This window comes from Dipodomys merriami, unplaced genomic scaffold (assembly GCF_024711535.1).
Source record: "Dipodomys merriami isolate MVZ:Mamm:240054 unplaced genomic scaffold, mDipMer1.0.p SCAF_201, whole genome shotgun sequence".
Classification (NCBI taxonomy): Eukaryota; Metazoa; Chordata; class Mammalia; order Rodentia; family Heteromyidae; genus Dipodomys; species Dipodomys merriami.
This window is the reverse complement of record NW_027203394.1, coordinates 1343009-1362500: the sequence shown is the minus strand read 5'-3', so window position 1 is coordinate 1362500 and position 19492 is coordinate 1343009. Positions and strand designations below refer to the sequence as shown.

Sequence of the window (19492 nt, the reverse complement as noted above, 5' to 3'; positions counted from 1 at the left end):
ACCAGGAGGCTAACTTTTGGATGCATGATTTTATGAATTGGGGTCGACGAGAGAGCTACGGAAGTCCCCGTTTGTCGGGGATCGTGCCACAGTACGAAGTCGGGTCATTTGGTTAGGCAGCCCTTTGTTCTTTCTCGTGAGCTGCTGTATTCAGAGGGCTTAGAGATTGCCTGGGACTTCACAGTCACTGGCAGCTTTCCGTGCCATTGGCTTCCTGGAGGTAGGCAGCGAGGTACAGCAGCGGCGTGCTGTCAGGCTCATTCTCGGCTTTTTGTGTTGCAACCCATATCGCAGCGGACGAGGGACCTAACAAGGCCCGTGAGTGCACGTGCGTGCGTGCGTGCATGCGTGAACATCTGCAGGTGTGATTAGCACGTCGCTGTCCTGCTGAAATCCCAGTCAACGGTCATCTGCAGCCACGCCACAGATGCGTGAAAAGCCTGGTCTGAGTTGATCCAACGAGGAATCTGTGCAGTGGGGATAGCTGGAAGGCCAGGGCTCTAACCGTTTTCATTTAACAATTCCCGGCTGAGGTTGGGATGATTGGCGCGGAGGAGACGGGTCAGGACTCCCCACGCCTGGCGGCTGGAAGCGGAGGGGAATGAAAGGGAAAATGATAGATGAAAAGATAACACAAGGGAGATAGCAAAACCTAGGCGTCAGGGAGGAAGAATAGATCTCCACAAAGAAAACCGCAGAGAGGACTGGTCAGTTACTCGTTAGATAATTAATCAAAGAACACATTGCAGCAAGAAAAACTGCACGACGACCCTCGGGAGCCGCATAGCGCCTGACGCCCCGACTTGAGGGTGTGAAATTGCTGTGGCTCGGTGGTTAAGAGAGAGATTCATCATGGTGTCCCAGTGCAGAGCTGAGCCACAGACGCCGAGAATTGAAAGTCAGGCCTTGACTTTAGGATTTTTTTTTTTTTTTTTGGATTATGTTGAAGAGACAAATTCTAATTTTCTCTATTTGATTTTTTTTAATATTCTGATGAAATGGAATTTGTTTATAGAAGACCCGGGTGATTTGAATATTTAATATAATTAATTACAAGAAAATCACCAGCACGATAACCATTCAAAACTATTCAATGCGGACTGTGTGTAGGTATTGGCAGGGTACTGAGGACATAAAATGGAGAATTACACAGTGAATGTTCTTGCCGAAGGGAGCTTCCATTCAGGGGAAATACAGTATCACGAGCACACAAGTGTGTGTGCACAAACACTTTTGAGGACATTCACAGCCAGTGGCCGCTTTCATTTTTAGGAAAGACATAGACAAGAGGCAGAGGGAGAAGATAACGGGCTAGAAGACTCCCCCGAGTAGAAGGAAGAGGTGGGCGAGTCTCCCGTGGGAAGAGTGTTCTAGGCGGACAAGGCAACGAACCAGCAGAATTGAAGAGGAGTTAGCTGCAGACACACGCAGGGTTAGGTGGCGGGAGGGCTGGGGAAGGGTGAGCCCGTGGCACATGCCCAGTGAGGTCCTGGAGAGCGTTCTCCCCACGATTTGAGGACAGCGGAAAGCTCTGGAAGGAGACAAAGGGAGGACCCTGAGCCCTCATGCTGCCTTTGTTGGAAATCAATATGGGGAACACAATGAAAGCACGGCCACCCATTCAGCCGCACGGCCACGGGAGCGAGTCACAGTTAGGAAAATGCCTCCTGGAGTTAACGTTTGCACTTCCCCACAGACCAGGCCAAGGCTACGGTGCTTCTTTACGCTGCCGTCTGGAAGCGGTCTAGCTGTGTGTGTAAGCGCGCCGCACGCAGCTGCCGCGTTCCCGGGCAAGGGACCCGATCACTGTTAAGTCTGGATGCGGTGGGGTGGGGACCCAGTCACTGCAGAGATCCTCATCCTGAAGATCTTGTACGTTTGTATCTTGATGTAAAGCCAACCGTCCCCTGATGCTCAGCTGGGTTGTGGCCCAAAGCGCGGCGACGGTAGGTCGGGTTGACCGCAGCTACGGGCAGTACCACGGTGAGCGGCTCACCACTGAGGAAGAGGTGCGGGTACCGAGGATGCACAGGGCCGGCGCCTGTGCTGACGGGTGACCAGGCGCCTCCCGGCTCCCACCTGCTGCCGCTTAATCAAGTTTTTACTTCATGAATCCAGCTAAGCGTCCTCCCCTTACCTGCCACCGCTCGGTTTGGGGGTGACGCTCACAACGTTAAGGGCCGGGAAGACGAGATCACACAACCTCCTCTACACATGCAGACGGCCCAGAGCGGCTCCCAAGCACCGAGCTGCCCTGGCCCTCAGGAACGCAGACATTTGTTTCTGAACTTTTATGTCTTAAGTTTGTTATTGTATTTGATCTCATGACCCGAATCACGTGTAACCAATCCATGGATAATCCATGGATTATCTATGGACAATTACAGATAATCTAGGCTTCCGGTACCCAGTATAGGTGTCTTGTCTGTGTCCTGATTTTAAGGAACCAAGTTTTGATAGGAAGTGGCATGTCTTCACCAGGTACCAGTGGCTCACGCCTGTCATCCCAGCTACTCAAGGGCTGAGATCTGAGGATTGCGGTTCAAAGCCAGCCCTGGTAGGAAAGTCTGTGAGACTCTGATCTCCAATGAACCACCAGAAAACCGGAAGTGGCGCTGTAGCTCAAGTGGTAGAGCGCTAGCCTTGAGCTGAAGAGCTGAGGGACAGTACCCAGGCCCTGAGTTCAGGCCCCACAACCCACGAAAAAAATTAAAAAAGAAAAGAAAATGGCATATCCTCACATTTGTAATCTTGCATTGCAGACCTATGTTTACCAGTTCTGACTATGGTGATTGCTTTACTTTGCGTATTGATATAGGAAATGGTGAGTTGGATGTAGGTTAAAATGACAACAGGTTAAATATGACAACAGTGAATCGTCTGGTAATAACTAAATGTATCAAACATATTTTAGAGAAAAATGGACATGGATAGAAAAAGGATGATTTCTTTACAGAGTTCAGCCACGCTCCAATTCCATGCCCTAATTCCATGTTTCCTGGAAAAAAAAAATCAATTGCAAGGGACTACAAAAGAAAGCACAGGGAAAGTCCAGTCGCAACTCTTTTCTGATTATACTCCCTGTAAATCCATACTGCCAAAAGCAATACAAAAATTCAGTACAGTACCCCTTCCTCAAGTCCCAACATCATTCCTCATAGAATTAGAAAAAAAAACAATTCAAAAGTTAACATGGAGACAGAAAATGACCCCAGATTGCTGAAGGAACTCTCAGCTGATACGGAAGTGGACTTAGAGGATCCACTATATATATATATATATATATATATATATATATATATATATATATCTGTCTATCTGTGTATATCTCTATCTCTATTATCTATCTGTCTATCTATCTGTCTATCTATCTATCTATCTATCTCTCAATCTATCTATCTATCTATCTATCTATCTATCTCAATCTATCTATCTATCTGTGTATATCTCTATCTCTATTATCTATCTATCTATCTATCTATCTGTCTGTCTGTCTGTCTGTCTGTCTGTCTGCCTGTCTGTCTGTCTGTCTATCTATCTATCTATCTATCTATCTGGCCAGAGCTCGCTCAGGGACACACACACACACAGGAGTAAGCATGTTTGCAGCAGGATTGAGTTTCTTTTCTTTGCAAATTATTCATCCTGTGTTGTTACTCCCATGAAGTCTGACCCTCAACGTTGGCCCAAATTAATTTTGTCGGGGTTGAGGTCTCACCCCAGCTATGAGTCCAGATGCTTTGCCGTACGCTTCATTTTAAAGACAGTTGTGTTACCGCAACGGAGTCAGCCATTCTGCTTTATTTATATTCTTTCGAGATCCTTTCAGAGCTGAAAAGCTCCACCCGCCAGATGGACGCTGTGCATGAGCAGTTAGCTCTTCTTGTAGCGAGCAGCGCGCGCCGCCCGAGTTGAGCAGGCTTCTCCCAGGCTCTGTGCCCCCCGGGGGGGTGTCCGCGGCCCCCCTGACCCTGTGAGGGGTTCACTGTGGGCGGGCACGGCGGGGGAGGGGCTGGGGTGTGTTTTGGATCAGTGAGAAGGGCCAGTTTGGGGTCCTGCCCTTGACCAGGGGTCTCCAGTGAAACCTGACAATGGCCGCACTCTTCCTGCCTCTAAGTGCTGTTTCCACAGTCTTCCTTTCTTCTCTGCAGGACTGGGCCGGCCCAGAGGCCTTCCTGGCGTGGGAGGGAATCCTGGGAGTGGGAGGCAGAAAGGAAAGTCTTTCCTCTGGTAACCGAGCCCGAGGGCCAGGGACGAATTTGGCTGTGGGTAAGGGGCCTGCCATTTTTAATCTTTGAAGTCTGTAAAGAAAAAACATCAAAAAGTTAGGACCGTAGCAAGCAGGATTTGCCATACTGTTTTATCTCTGAACTCACCTGAGGTCCAGTCTGTAATTGGACCACCTGGGCAGAGAAGGGAGGGCGGGACGGCTTCCCTCTTGGAGAAATTTCACACAGAAAGGCCTAGAGACCCCGGGCGACGGCCGAGGCCGCCGGGCCAGGACCTCTTCGCTTCGCATCTGATTTCCTCGCCTTCCTTCCGCTCGCTCGGCTGGAAGACGCGCGCTGAGGAATTAATTTCCCTTTCGAGGTAATATTGATGAAGCCGGGGGAAAAAACGGTGGTTTAACATTTTGAAATCTACAGACCTACGTAAATGTCAAACGATAATGAGAAGCTAGGGAGGGCCATTGCCTGTGACAACATTTCCTACGGTTTGATTAACCAAACAAAAATTAGCCGTTTCCCCCTAAATATCATCCTTCAGAAATGGGCGGCGTGCGGGGGGCAGCTGGATTCTCCCCCCCGCCCCCGCTCCCTCCTTCCCTTCCCTTCTTTTTCTTTTCATCAAGTGTGATTGATGACCTAGCTCAGCTATACTCTGAAAGGAAACCGGCGTTGGAGTCCCCGTGGCAAAGTTTAGCTTACCCGGATAGTTTCCTTTCTTCTTAATGAAAATAAAACTTAAGTGGAAACGAAGCTTATGAGATATCCAATAACGTGAATTCTCCCCTCCCTCTGTCTCCGCTGGAATCGTCAAATGAACTTAAAAGGAAAAACAAAACAAACAGAGTGAAAGAAAAACCTCGGTCTTTGCTCTGAGAGGCTTTCCCTGTGATGAGTCCTTACTAAGTTAAAGAAATATTAGTAACTGAAACTTTACATTCTATCTTAAAATGTCTAGAAGGGATCTTAGGAATAAAAGTCTGAAGAGATAGATACACCCTCGGTGCATTGATGATCAGTATTGATCTAGATCCAAGCCTGAATCTCTTTAGCCAAATTGAACTAAAAGCTTATGCAAATAGTCATTATCGTTTCCATTTTCTTTTAAAAATAGTTGAAATACTAAGCATGTATTAAGTAAAAACGAAGCACGTATAATTATGTATGCTTCACCAAGATTACACCTTTACAGGGTCAGTTATTCAACGAAGAAAAGGGAATTGTCAGGTAGAGGTAATCCGTCAACAAAAGTGAATTTTTTTTGTTTATAGAGTGGCTCATGGTTAAGAAATGATTTTTATGATTTTGGTAAGAAGTCTTGCTACCCAAACCACAGGGGGATATATGTCATTACAGGAGAACGAAGTGTTATGTTTATAGATTTTGGGGTCATAGGTTTGAACACGTTTTTCCATAGAAGCTAAGTTACGTGTCGTTTTTGGTTACCATGAGGTTCTTGGGAGGTACTTAAAAATTAACCTGGGGCGTGGACAGTGCTGTCACTTTTGCTAGTGCTTGGTTGTGAACACATTCATTTCTCCTAGGACAACTGGGAGGCGATTACCCCTGCTGAAAGCGAGCGGGAAAAGCGTGACTCTCCTTCCGTCTTGTCTCAAAGAGACGGCTGCTGGGGAGAGCTGGTCAGCAGCCCCTGCCCCGGGGCCGGGGGGACAGGCACGCGCCCCTGCCCCAGGGCCGGGGGGGACCGGCGCTCTGGGATAATAGGGTCCCCGGGGAGACGGGGGGAACCGAGCCTGCTTGTGGTTTTGGATGTGGCAGTTTAGGATTGGTGGGCACAGGCCAGGCTCTTTGAAGATTAAGCAGTTGTTGGACAAACCAAACGCGGCCCTTTATTTTCAGAGGAGCTCTTGTCCTCGAGAGGCCTGGAGGGATCGTCTGGGGCCACACAGGCTGGCTCTCACCAGATCCTAGAGCAAAGTTCTGTGTGCTTGCTGCATAACAATAGTACGTTTGTGAAAACATTGACATAGGCGATGTGGGTTCATTTTTCAAATGAAAAATGGACACACAGCATATGTGAAAAAAAAATACCATGGATATTTTTCCTCCCTTTCCTCCCCTCCCTCCCTTCCTTTTCTTTTTTTCTTTCTTCCCCTTGTCCTTCCTCTTCCCCTTCCCCTTTCTCTTCCCTTTCCTCTTCCTCTTTCCCTTTCCTCCTCCTCTTCCCCTTTCCCCTTCCCCTTTCCTCCCCCCTCCACCCCCAGATCCTGGCACTTTGTTGGTTAATTGGAGATTGAAGCTGCCTGGGTTGATCTTGAACTTTGACCCTCCAGGTCTTACGCAGCAAGGATTATAGGTATGAGCTTCTGGTGCCCAGCGAAGAATTTCTGGAACTCACCTAAAGTTCTATTTTTAATGAGCTAATTACATCTAATAGCTGCCATTACAAACAGATCATGTGGGCTGGGAAGGCGGCTCGGTGGTAGAGCGCTCGCCTAGCAGGCATGAAGCCCTGGGTTCTATTCCTCAGCACCACAGACACAGAAAAAGCCAGAAGTGGTGCTGTGTCCCAAGGGGTAGACGCTAGCCTTGAGCACAGAGAGGCTCAGGGACAGCACCCAGGCCCTGAGTTCGAGCCCCAGGACTGGCAAAAAAAAAAAAAAGTAGATGATATAATCAAGTCCTTGGCAGGTATATCTATTAATCTCTGTTATTTCAGTTGAAAGTTGGTGCCCTACGGAATGCTGGCAAGGTGGTTTACACAGAGCCATGCCCCGCTTTGGAAAATGATTGCTTGTGATACTACAAAACATTGGCAAGGATTTATCCTATGTTAGGGCAAAGTAGCAAATATAGAGACATTTCTTTCTCCTCACGTAGGAAATGGAAGTGAAAGACTTCTTCCGTTGTGGTTTGGAGGCCGGGGGCTGCTGGTGGACTGCGATCTGCCTCCTGCCTGCCTCCTAGTGTAGCCCGGGTGACAGGCGGCGTCTCCCGGCTCGAGAACCGGGGATCCGCAGCCTCAGCCGGTCACGCAGCTGGGACCCACCGCACAGTGACCCACAGACACCGGCTTCCAATTCTGAACAGGTCCAAGAGCCGAAAGCTCTTCTCATCCTCTCAGAAGCGTGGAGCTTATGGGAAACGCAAAGTTAAGAACCATCCCCGCTTGACCCGGTTATGTCTGCAACCCCTGCTGCTTGGGAGCCTGGGAGAGAGTTAGGGAGGCCATGTCTCAGAGGCAAGCCGGGTGGGGTGGGGTATGGCCTCCGCTTCTCTGGAGACAGAGGATCGCGGCATGAGGCCAGTCTGGGGAAAGCACGAGACCCAAGGCGAAAACGGACTAAAAAGCACAAGCAGAGGGGGTGTGTGGCTCGGGTGGCGGAGCGCCTAGCAAGCGCGAGGATCTGGGTTCGGTCTCTGGTACTAGAGAGAGAGGGAGAGGGGAGGAGAGGGGGGAGAGGGGAGGAGGGAGGGGTGGGGAGGGAGGGAGGAAGAGAGAGAAATGAAACATGAACGGCCATGTTCATAGCTTTTAAAGAAATTAAAGTTCCTTCCCCGATCCTGAAAACCCGAAGGCGGGCGGGGGGGATGGGCAGGGCGGCGCGGGCGCGGCGTGAGTCTTGCGGGTCTTACTTAGCCAGCGAGTGGCTTACTTAGCAGGCAGCGGCTGGCTGTGGTAGGCTGGCCTGCCCCGGGGCAGCTCTGGGCCGTGTTTGCTCCAGGGCTGACGGAGGGCTGGGACCCCTCGGTCTCTCTTTCCTGCGCCAGCTGCTCATCACCAGGGTGATGTATTAGGTTCTCGCTGGCGTAGCTCTCCAAACACCTGTTGTTGTTGTTGTCGGCGGCGTTCGAATGCCTGTCAAACAAAACAACACAAAAATCTCTCCTGGCCGTTTATCCTCCGACGGTTTGAATCGCACAGTTCACTTCCAGTTTCTTTCTGACGCTGGCTCATGACAATGCAAGAGGGGGGAGCGTCATTCTCCAAAATGTGGTGAATATTTTCCCCGCATTATCTTGAGCATATGGCCACCAAAAAAAAACAAAAAAAAATCAGCAGCTTAAACATATAAATTGTGTCCGCGCCCAGAAAATGAATTGAAAGTTTGAGGGAATACTTTAGATTAAATAATGAAAAGCCAATGTGTGCCTCTCCCCCACACACACAGCCTCCTCGTATTTGGTTCTGAGGGGCAGGAATCTCAGGCTCTCCTTTGGTGCGTTTGTGTGCAGTTACATTGCAAGTTAAGGCTCTGCTGTGCAAAAATGCCTAAAAATGCAGCGAAGCTGGTGATTGGGAAAAATGAGTCACACCATTTATTTACCTATTCACTCATCCAGTTTCCTCATTGCTGTATTATTGTGCTACTGGGTTGCTGCGTTACTGGGCAAACGGGAATAGAATTAATACAGAATAGACTGATGATAAAAAGGTGGGCTTTCATCCACGGCCTCTTCAACAGCTTTGTTCGCCTGTGAGCCGTGTGGAATGGCGGCGCTGGCCTGATTTCCAATCCTCAGCCTCATGGTGGGGGTCTCTTTAAAAAGACTAGGAATAAAAACAGCTGGAGGGGGCATGGAGGTGGCCATGTCGGCGTGGGGAGGGGTGGGTTCCAGGAGCTGAGTCTTTGCGCCAGCCCTGCGGTCGGCCGGCTGGCGGCCCCGAGTTTGCAGTTCTTCTCGGGGATCTGGACTCACTGGGCCTGCCTTGGAGTGGTCGAGACTGCACGTGACCGCACGGTGCTCTGTTTGCTCGGCACGCCACGCCACACGGGGGTCGGCAGAGGGCGCGATGCCGGAGGCCGAGAGGCTTCGGATTTTCTCAGGACGCGTGGTCGGAGCCAGGGTCTCCGCGCTCTTGGTTCAGCGGGTGAGGAGCCGAGGTGGAGCACGTCAGGATCTCGAGCTGAGTGTCCCGTGGTCAGGGCCGTCCTGGAATCAGAGCCGACTCTGCACGGCCAGCTTGGCCGCGCGACGGTAATCCAGGAAAGACGCGTTTTTGTTTTGAAAACAGAGAAGTGAAAATTGCAATCAGAATGAGCTTTTTTTTTTTTTCCTCCCCTCAACGTTAGGAAATCGGGATTCACAGCCGAGGAGGACGGCGCAGACAGTCTCTTCTCTCCTCCTCTGTTCTGGAGCACCGCACGAGACCAGTCCCGAGTGTGCAGTACCGTGGAAGGCCAGGGGAAGCGCGGGGTGGAACAGCAGGACACCGCGGTAGGAGAGGGACTGACTCGGATTACCCACGGGCGTCTGACAGAGGTAAGGCCAGCCTGGGGACTTGATTTGTGCCATGCCGGACAGACAGGAGCCTTCCTGTTGGTTAGCGGCAGTTAGAATGAGGGAGCGATGGTTTGATTTCACGCCGACGGAGCTCAGCCTTCAGTGGAACAGCAGAGCCTGAGAGGCAGAGCCGGTCAGCGGCAGGAGGTCCGGGGAGGGTCTGGGATGCCATGCTCAGGGACTTGGACTTAAAAGTGCGTGCGTCTGTGTGTCTGTGTGTCTGTCCTCGGGCTTGAACTCTGGGCTTAGGCGCCGCCCCTGTGCTCAGTTTTGCTCAAGACTAGCGCTCTACCACTTGAGCCACGGCACCACTTCTGTGGTTAATTAGAGATTAGAGTCTCACGGGCTCTCCCGGCCCAGCGGTCTTCTGACGGTGATCCTCAGAGCTCAGCCTCCCGAGTAGCTAGGGTTTACAGGCGTGAGCCACCGGCCCTCAGCGGGTTTGGACTTTTGATGTGACTCTATACCTCAATAGTTAAGTCACAGAAAAGAAAAACCCAGTAAGATGATCTACCAGATTCCGGACAGGAGAGATGTTAATGTGTTCAACAAATACCTGCCAATCTGTACAGAATCTAGGCACCGTTCCTAGCAAACAGGCTTTTGACCTAAGTGAGCTTTTGACCTAAGGTGCCACCACGAATGAGCGCTAGCAAAACTAGTCAGACAGGAGTTGCTGTTTCCAGCGGGTAAGAGATGCACACACTGCTTCGGTCTGTCTGGAGTGGGGAGCGCACACGGTCTCTGCCAGCGTCTTCCACGGACCCCAATACCGAGCTCTCTGAAAGCGCATGAGGACAGTGGGTCGCTCCCAAACCCACCGTCAAACGGTTTCCCCAGGGAAGATGATAAAAACCAATTTTCTGTCATTATTTGAATGAACATTCTCTTCTGGTACGTGGCTCAGGCGGTACCCAGGAGTAATGACAGCTTTGTCTAGCGTAAAGGGAAGCGAAAAGCAAAGTTGTGTGCATGAAACGGGCCTTTCCAGGGGGCAGAGCCCCGTGCGTCGGTGAAAGCAGAGATGCATCTGATCCTTATCTTCCTTCTTACACATGTGCTTTCCCTCCGTGTCAACACAGAAGACGGCTCCTACGTGTGGTCCTTCCGTAAACCACACTTCAGGCTGGCAGATGTGTAGACACGCGAATAATGAGGGGGGAAAATGATCCGGGGTGACGGGTCCTGTGATGTGGGCCTAAGCGGCTGGTCTCTCCAAGTCTGGTTTTACATTAAGGCTGCGTAGATGAAATCAAGTGCACCTGGTGGGTGACACCTTTGCCTTCAGAGCAATCTCCGTGAGGACCAGGAATCTGTGCACGCGCCGTTTCAGGTACAGATTTCCGCTGATCACGATGGTGTGGGAATAATAGTGGTGGGGATTTATTTTTTCCCAGTAGAGTTTTTGGTGGGTAAGACCCCAGTTGTCAGCTCTTTCTCAGTCGCCTGTGGTCTTAGGCTGTTTCTCTGCTTCACCACTGGGTCTGTGTATATCCAGGCTGACTTCTGGGTCTATGCATCCAGCCCTTTGCTCCTCTAGGCTGATTTCTGGACGTATTTATCTCGGCTGATTTCGGCTCAGGTGGCTGAGAGCAGGGAGCTTCGTTATCAGTAGGGGTGCGTGGCTGGGCATTTTGAGAGCAAGGTTGCAGGTGGCGTGGTGTTGTGTTCTTCCCCTGTGAGTCCTTTCTCAGGGTCCTCTGGCCAGTAAGGAGACAGGCTCTTCCAGAAAGCCTGGTGTACACACACACACACACACACACACACACACACACACACACACACACACACACACACACACACACACACACACACACACACACACACACACACACACACACACACACACACACACACGTATGTGTCAGGGAAACCCACCTCTCAGAGGACCTGAAATGATGAGACACTCTTTAAAATCGCACATTTATATATGGAACTGTCAGGCACACAGCTATCCTATGGTAAGAACCCTTCAAGGGTTGTAAGTGGGAAGGGTTGGCAATTCACAATGAACCCACGCAGAACAGATTATGTTGCCCAAATGCAAGACATGCAGGCGTACGGAAGGAAGGACCCGGTGGAGATCTCAGACTTGACTCTCAGGATCGGATAGGCCTGGTGCTTGTACAGAGTAGATCCCTTCCCCCAAAGTTTTGCGTCCCGGAGAGGAGCCTGAATTCGAGCAGGTGTTCCTTCCTCAGCCCGCTTGCCTTTACTTCCTGGGTTTAGGGTTACAATCGCGCTTCAACCCCTGGCGCTGCAGAGTTCTGGGGAAATGGATTTCAGTCTTCCTCGGACCAAGAAATGCCGCTTGCTATCTGTGGCCTTCCTGCATTTATCTCCCACCTATAAAGCAGTAGATGCACGCTAGCTGGATTTAGATTCCCTAAACCCACCCCCCATCCCGGGAATGCCCGTCTACGCCAGACAGGGTCCCTCTGGAAAACCTGAGAAACCTTGCATCTCGCAGTCTTGAGAGACGCCTCTATCTACACTTCTGTTTGGACAACTCCCAGTCGGTATTTTGGAAGCAAAGAGGGAAAGAGGAAACGGAAAGTAAAGAAAACAAAACGGCCAGTTGCTGAGTGAATGCCGGCCAGTTTGGGCGACTTTTGAAAACCAATCAGTAGAAACTTTCTTTTAGCCGTCGTAAGCCGTGGAGGGGGAGGTGGCCATCTACCAAGGATAAAGCGCATTTTTCCTCAGACCGAGTGTGTAGCCAGGGATGAATTTTTATGACCATATTATAAACCTCTGAAAATGGAGTTTAGCAGAGTGCCGAAAGTGCCTGAAATATATTTTACAGGCAAAAGTGTTCCTGGCAAGATTCTGTGAAGGTAAAGGTATTCATTTTATGTAATCCATATGCATGTGTGTTTTAGAACATTTGAGGCCGTACGCATTTTCAGAATAATGAGCACGCCATGAAAGAGCCAGATGATTTGAAGGTTTTTTTTTTTTTTTTTTTTTTTAAAGAGAAATTACAACATGCTGCCTGCCAGGGGTTCTGCATAATTCACTTCATCCTCATATGTGAGGCTCGGTCTGGTCAGATTCCAGAATCTCTTCCTCACAGCCCAGCACCCATTTCATTTCTGACGAGTGTTTTCAGTCAAAGAGAGAAAAAAAGTTTCTTCTCCCATAAAGAAGTGCATGTGCCTAAAGTCAACTTGTTTGAGAACTTAAAAGCAAAAGAGATCTTTCCGATGAACCGTAGCATCTCAATGCGTGATCTTTAAAAGGATAATAAAATAGTTGTCATCTGCCGACGTCGCAGCTGAACACAGGATTCTTAGTTGTTTTTTTTTTATGTAATAAAGTGCGATCAACTTTTGAAGACGAAAACAGGGTGTGTATCATTCCCATTCTAGGCTCCATCTTTTCCGACATTTGAATGTAGTTTAGATGAACTTTACTGTGTTTCTATGGGGAACATCTTCCAGGATTTCTTTTTGTTCTCTTCTCTTGCCAAGAAGCCAAGAAATGCCAACGGGGAGAGAGTACAGGGCAGGGTAAAACCCTGAACACTTTCTGTAGAAATAGTCTTTTGGGAGATTGTTGGGGTTTGAACTCGGGGATTTGCACTCTCTAGAGCGGTCCTCTACCACTCGGGCCATTCCCCCAGCCCTCTCGGTTTTTTTTTTTTTGGTGGTTGTGGGGCTTGAACTCTGGGCCTGGGCGCTGTCCCTCAGCTCTTCAGCTCAAGGTGAGCGCTCTACCACTTGAGCTACAGTGCCACTTCCGGTTTTCTGGTGGTTTATTGGAGATAGGAGTCTCACGGTCTCTCCTGCCCGGGCTGGCTTTGAACCGCGATCCTGAGATCTCAGCCTCCTGAGTAGCTAGGATGACAGGCGTGAGCCACCGGCGCCCAGCAGCCCTCTCGGTTTTTAGTTATTTTTCGGATAGTGCTCTGTGTCTCTCCCCCAGGCTTTCCTGGACCTCAATCCTCCTACCTCTGTCTTCTCTGTAAGTGGGAGTACAGAGCGTACGACTATGCCCTGCCCTCTTACTAGGATTTCTTGAAAGCAAAATGCGTCATTTGGAACGTTTCTTAACCTGGTTGCAAAAAATAAAAAAATAGGGGGGGAGGAGGGCATGCAAGGGAAGAGAGAAGGAAGGAGGGAAGAGGAGAGGAAGGGGAAGAGAGGGGGAAGAAGGGGAAACTACTCAGGGAAAGAACAGCCAGCTTGTTTGGCAGGAGTCCGGTGCGGATCGCGGGCCCTGGTGCGCCCCTTCCCGCCCCCCCTGCCTGGTCTGTCCCAGGTGAACCTGCTGTGGCAGTTTGGGGACGTGACCCGGATAACTGGTGTTGGAAGATGGTAGGTGAGGAAGTGTGGAAAAGAACCTACTTTGCAGGCTTCATATTTAAATAGGATGCCCTCTCCAAGGATTGCTTAGAGTAGGATTTCTCTTCTGAGTGTCTCTGGGGGAACAGTCAGGGGGCCGTGGGTTTAATTTGGCCAGGGAGACCGACTTTCAGGAAGGAGCAGAGCTCTTTGGGGGTCCGGTCGTGGGGCCTGAACTCTGGGCCTGGGTGCTGTCCCTCAGCTCTTCAGCTCAAGGCTAGCGCTCTACCACTTGAGCCACAGCACCACTTCCGGCTTTTTGCTTATGTGGTGCTGAGGAATCGAACCCAGGGCCTCAGGCATGCAAGGCAAGCGCTCTACCACTGAGCCACCTTCCCAGCCCGGAACAGAGCTCTTTGAAGACAGGGACTGTTATGTCAGGAGCCAGTGAGGAGGAGAAGCGGGGCGATCTGCCAGGCGTTGGTTAGTCATGTGGAACACGGACTTGAGACAGGACCCGCCCAGTTGCGCCTGCCTGCCCTGCTCGCAAGCCAGCGGGGGCGGGGGGTCCCCAGGGTCACATTCCCAGGCCAGCCCCCACAGAAACATCCAGAAGAACCCGGGTCAGCGGAAGAAGCTGGTCGTGGAGGCAGATGCCTGTCGGAGCAGGTGGATCACAGCCCAGTGCACGCCACGCATCGACCTCACAAACGGGCGGCGCCGGGAGGTCGCAGGGGGGGACACAGCCCCCATGGAGAGCCCCAGGCTGGGGTGGGGCCGCGGGACATCCCTGGAGTGTAAGAAGGGGGGAGTTTTGCCCTCTGCAGATGTAAGGAAGGAAGGAGGTCACCGCGGGGAGCAGCTGAGGGCGCGGCTGGCCCTTGCGTGCTCACTGGCCGGGGCGGGGGTTCCCCTGACGAGCCGTCTGCCCAGGGTGCTTTGGGGAACCGGGAGCCCCGTGGGTGGACGGCTGAGTCGTCCCTGCTCAGCGGCACGCGCGGTCAGGGACCTCCCGTTCCATTACCGAGCCTCCGAGCCCTGGGCCTCCTCCTGACTCGGCTTCCAAAAGTTTTTATGACTCCCTCCAGTGATTCTAACACGCAGTATCGAGATGGGCTGCCTTCGTTCATTCACTGGAGGCAAGTAAAGCCAAGCATCATCTACAGCACACACTGATGACCTGACTTACGGTGACATTGCCTAGGACCACACAAGAAGGGAGCCCGCAGGAAGACGTGGCGTGGTATTAGCCGGGGAGAGCCACAGCCGGAGATGAGCCTCCGTGCCGACATCTTGTCCTCAGCACAGCAGGACAAGCCAGCGCGTTCCGACGTGAGGGACCCACACCTTTCGGAATCGGTTGCATCTTTGTGAGTAGGGCCTGGGACTCTGGCTCTAGAGGCCTGATTCTCCCCCAAGTGTCCACCTGCGCCATCGGTTGGTGTCACTGAGACTCGGTCTCCCACGGCCGGGTCCCCAGGTTGGGAGACGGGTTCTGGCGTCACAGTGCACGCGCCGGTTCAATCACAGGCAACGCCGAAGAGAGACACACACGCCCTTCAGACCCGCGGTCAGAAAGGTGCGTACGTGGCACCTAAACGGCAGTGTCTCCTCACAATCAACAGCGAAGCAGTTACTGTTACAAATAAAGACGGAATCCTGCGATGGCGCGGTATCTGAAACAGCGCACGTGATCCGAGTCTTTTAATTATTTTATCTATTTTTTAATTTTAATTTTCCTGGAGATCCTTCCAAAGATGAGAGCTTCGTCTTCCTCCTGGGCCTGTGTTTCTGGGCCCCGCTGCCCTCCCCTCGGCCCGGTCCCGGGGCCCGCAGTAGACCTTGGTCACCAGGGGCGAGGGTTCTGTGTTTGAAGCAGGCTCCCCGTGGAATTTCTTTGAACTACAGAAACCTTGCTAACTTGCTGTGTCTTTCTTGTTTTTTTTTTTTTTTTTTAAACCAGTTTAGCACAAACGTTGGCTTTCCGTGCAACTGCACGTTCAAAGCAAAATATAAAATTGTGTTAGTTTAAAGGACTCATTAATTTCCTTTGTACCCCAAATCCTGTGCGTTAACAAATGCAATATGCTGATTCTCCATTTTGGTGGCTGTTAACTTCAAAGGGAACCTGGAAGAAAAAAAAAAAGAAAGAAAGAGTGTCAGAGAATTAACTTCTTGTGTTGAAAAATTAATACGTTACTGACAACTGACCCACTTTTGAGTCTCCCTGTTTTATGAAATTTTAAAGTTTTTCTATTTGCAAGACAGATCTATGGTTAAACTTGTTCCGTGGTATCGATGATTCTCTGTCAAGTCAGCCCGCTGCTCAGAATTCCTGTGGTGGAGCCATGTTAACACCCCCTTAGAAGCCATGGGGGTGGGCAGGTGTGCATGCTTGGGTATGGATCTTTAAGCTTAGGTTTGTAACTTTAAACATAAACAATATTTGATGTGCGAATGATACGCCAGAAGCAAAAATTAGTTTACTCAAGGAATATAATTTTTATTTATATTTCTGCCAAAAAATTTTTTTATTACTCCAAATGAGTTGTTACGCTTTCACGTCTCAGAAATTGTTCATACGGGGCTGGGAAGGTGTCTCAGTGGTAGAGCGCTTGCCTTGCATGCCTGAGGCCCTGGGTTCAATTCCTCAGCACCACATAAGCAAAAAGAAGAAAAAAAAAAGAAAAGAAATTGTTCATACGTTCATATATCGCGCCTGTCTATGACTCAGTAATTATAAATATACACTTCTTAGTGTTATTTTTTTTAACTGGTAGAAATAAGCAGGACACAGTTTCGGAAAGTAAATGCGTACATCTGGTCCCAAGTTAGCACAACCCTGACGATTAACTGTGCTAACAGCCTTTTGTTTTCTCCATCCTGATAAATGCTTTAACAACAAGGAAAAGGCAGCTGCTAGATGCAATCATTCTTTTATTTGACCCTAAAAAATTTAATTTCGAGATGATTTGACAGTTTTTGAGCAACACCGTGCACATCTCGAATAAATCCAACATGAATTTTGTAGGATGCCCTTCGTCTCCATGAGCACCAGCTCAATATCTTTGTCTTAGGAAACACATCTCCCTCCCTCCATCCCTCCCCCTCCTTCCCTCCTTTCTCGATGGTGCTGGGGATGGAACCCAGGGTCTGAATCGCCGTAGGCAAGTTCCCCGTCACTGAGGGCCTGGCTCATTTTCCTTTTATGATGCTGCAGTTTGGTGTACTATTCCAGTTCCACAGTTACAGAACCAAAGCAAACACACGTGAGCGACTCCCGTCTTCCTCTGGTACTGGGGTTTTAGAATGGTCTCAGGTGACCACTGGCTCATTTCTCCTAACTCTGCGTCTCCAGGGGACTCTGTGACCCAGGGCTGAGGTGAAGACGTCCTAGGAACGTCAGAGGTTTTCTGTTCCTCCCTGCACGTGAAGAACGGTTCCGTTCTGCCTGTAAAGTTCAGAAAAACAAATATTTGATGAAATTACATTCGCCTTTGGAAAACAGGGCTGCTTCTGAGAAGTTCATTAGAATCTCTTATCACTTGTACTTAGAAAATACTGGAACAAGCTCTGAAGCGAAAGGTGTATTTCATATCACTGTGAAACCAGAGGCAATTAAGCTGTGGGACTGGGGACATAATTGAACAATTCCTTCTTTGCTTTTTAGAAATTCAGTTATTGCTAGGCTAATTCTGAAGGATTAGGAAAGCATACTAAAATGATTTTAGGATCGGAACTTTGCTTATGTCTTTTCTGGCTCTCTTATTGAACAAGATGGAGCTGATACAGTGGAGAAAGTAAACGAATTTATTCTTTGCCTTTCACCCTCTGTGTAAACGTAACCCTAACCAAATAAACTTTCTGGGGGAAAAAAGGTCTTTCCTGACCCTTGGGTGAAAATAGATATATCAGAGTGTTTTAATGGTTCTTAGACGCAAGTTCTTCGCTCCCTTTTAGATTAGAAAACCGTCTTACTGAGATTGCTTTTGGGGGTGAGATGGTAGTGTAGGTCTCAGATTAGGACATCAGCAAAGTGAAGGGTCCCTCCCTCCCTCCATCCTTCCCTCCTTCCCTCCCTCCCTCCATCCTTCCCTCCCTCCCTCCCTCCATCCTTCCCTCCTTCCCTCCTTCCCTCCCTCCCTCCATCCTTCCCTCCCTCCCTCCCTCCTTCCCTCCCTCCCTCCATCCTTCCCTCCCTCCCTCCATCCTTCCCTCCCTCCCTCCATCCTTCCCTGCCTCCCTCCATCCTTCCCTCCCTCCATCCTTCCCTCCCTCCCTTCCTTCCTTTCTTCCCTCCTTCCCTCCCTCCCTCCATCCTTCCCTTCATCCTTCCCTCCCTCCCTCCCTCCATCCTTTCCTCTCTCCCTTCCCTTCCCTCCCTCCCTCCCTCCCTCCCTCCCTCCATCCTTCCCTCCCTCCCTCCATCCTTCCCTCCCTCCATCCTTCCCTCCTTCCCTCCCTCCATCCTTCCCTTCATCCTTCCCTCCCTCCCTCCTTCCCTCCCTCCCTCCCTCCATCCTTTCCTCCCTCCCTCCCTCCCTCCCTCCCTCCCTCCCTCCCTCCATCCTTCCCTCCCTCACTCCCTCCATCCTTCCCTCCCTCCCTCCTTCCCTTCCTCGTACTGCTGTGTAGGGAATTTGTGTTTTTGGCCAGTCCTGGGGCTTGAACTCAGGGCCTGGGCGCTGTCCCTGAGCTTCTATTGCTCAAAGCTAGCGCTCTACCCCTTGAGTTACAGCGCCACTTCCGGCGTTTTCTGTTTCTGTGGTACTGAGGACTCGAGCCCAGGGCTTCATGTGTGCTAGGCGAGCACTCCACCACGGAGCCACCCTCCCAGCCGAGAAAGTTTTTTAAGAAGAGAGATGCACCTGCTAACGTGAAAATCATAAAGGTGTCTGCTTACGGGACCTCACGGGAGACTTCTAGACTTCTGTATCTTCCTAGGCAGGTTCAACATCTGGCAGGCTCTTTAACAGCTTTCTTGCCCAACCCTTTGACTTCCAGCATAGACTTTCCTTTTGGGGTTGTTTTTCTTAACATCTCTGGATGGTCGTGTTAGAAGAAAACAATTAGGCCAGGTGGCGTTCGTGAACCGGAATCGTTCTGCCCACGTGGCTCCGTCTCGCCTGTCATTCTGGGCGGACACTGTCCGACGATCACAGGCCGCCGTGACCAGCGTTGGGAGAGGCAGGGAGATACCTCCACTTACGGAGAACTCGCCAATAAAGCAGTGTTTTGGTTGCTTTATTTCCCACGTTTCTGCCTTCAGGTAGCAGGGGAGCCCGAGGAGGATCATGCATTCCACCTTTTGTTTTTTTTTTAATCAAAGAAGGGCATACGCTGTTGAATCTTCTCAATGTATTCTGGAGGTGGTGGGCACGAATGCCATCCAAGTGTATTTTATTATTTCCTAGAGCCTCCTGCCTGGGTGGTCCGACACCTCACTACAGGGCAGAAATCATTCTGCTGGCCAAGCCTTTTTGTTGTTTCTTGAAATGTCCCATGTAGGTGGTCTGACACGGATCGGTCTGTTGGCCAAGACTAGATTGATGCTTATGTCCAAATCCTTTGTGCTACAGGAATGGTTTTTTTAAAAAAACCTTTTTAATGATTAAAAAAAAAAGCAAAAGAAAGCAAGAGAAAATATAAGGAGTCCAAATTTCATCATTTATAATAAAAGGTTTTATTAGAACCCAGCTGTGTCCACCAGTTGCCTCTTCCCTCTGTCTACCC

General features: G+C 50.2%; 2 long non-coding RNA genes across 2 annotated transcripts in view; both read left to right on the top strand.

Annotated features, from left to right (window-relative positions):
* Positions 1-9367, top strand: part of LOC138833171 (uncharacterized) — a 91436-nt gene extending 82069 nt beyond the window's left edge. The window contains exon 3 of the long non-coding RNA XR_011373827.1: positions 9263-9367. This is a non-coding gene — a long non-coding RNA (uncharacterized lncRNA). The remainder of the gene's footprint in view (positions 1-9262) is intronic.
* LOC138833169 (uncharacterized) overlaps positions 9363-19492 on the top strand; it is a 211209-nt gene continuing 201079 nt past the window's right edge. The window contains exon 1 of the long non-coding RNA XR_011373826.1: positions 9363-9452. This is a non-coding gene — a long non-coding RNA (uncharacterized lncRNA). The remainder of the gene's footprint in view (positions 9453-19492) is intronic.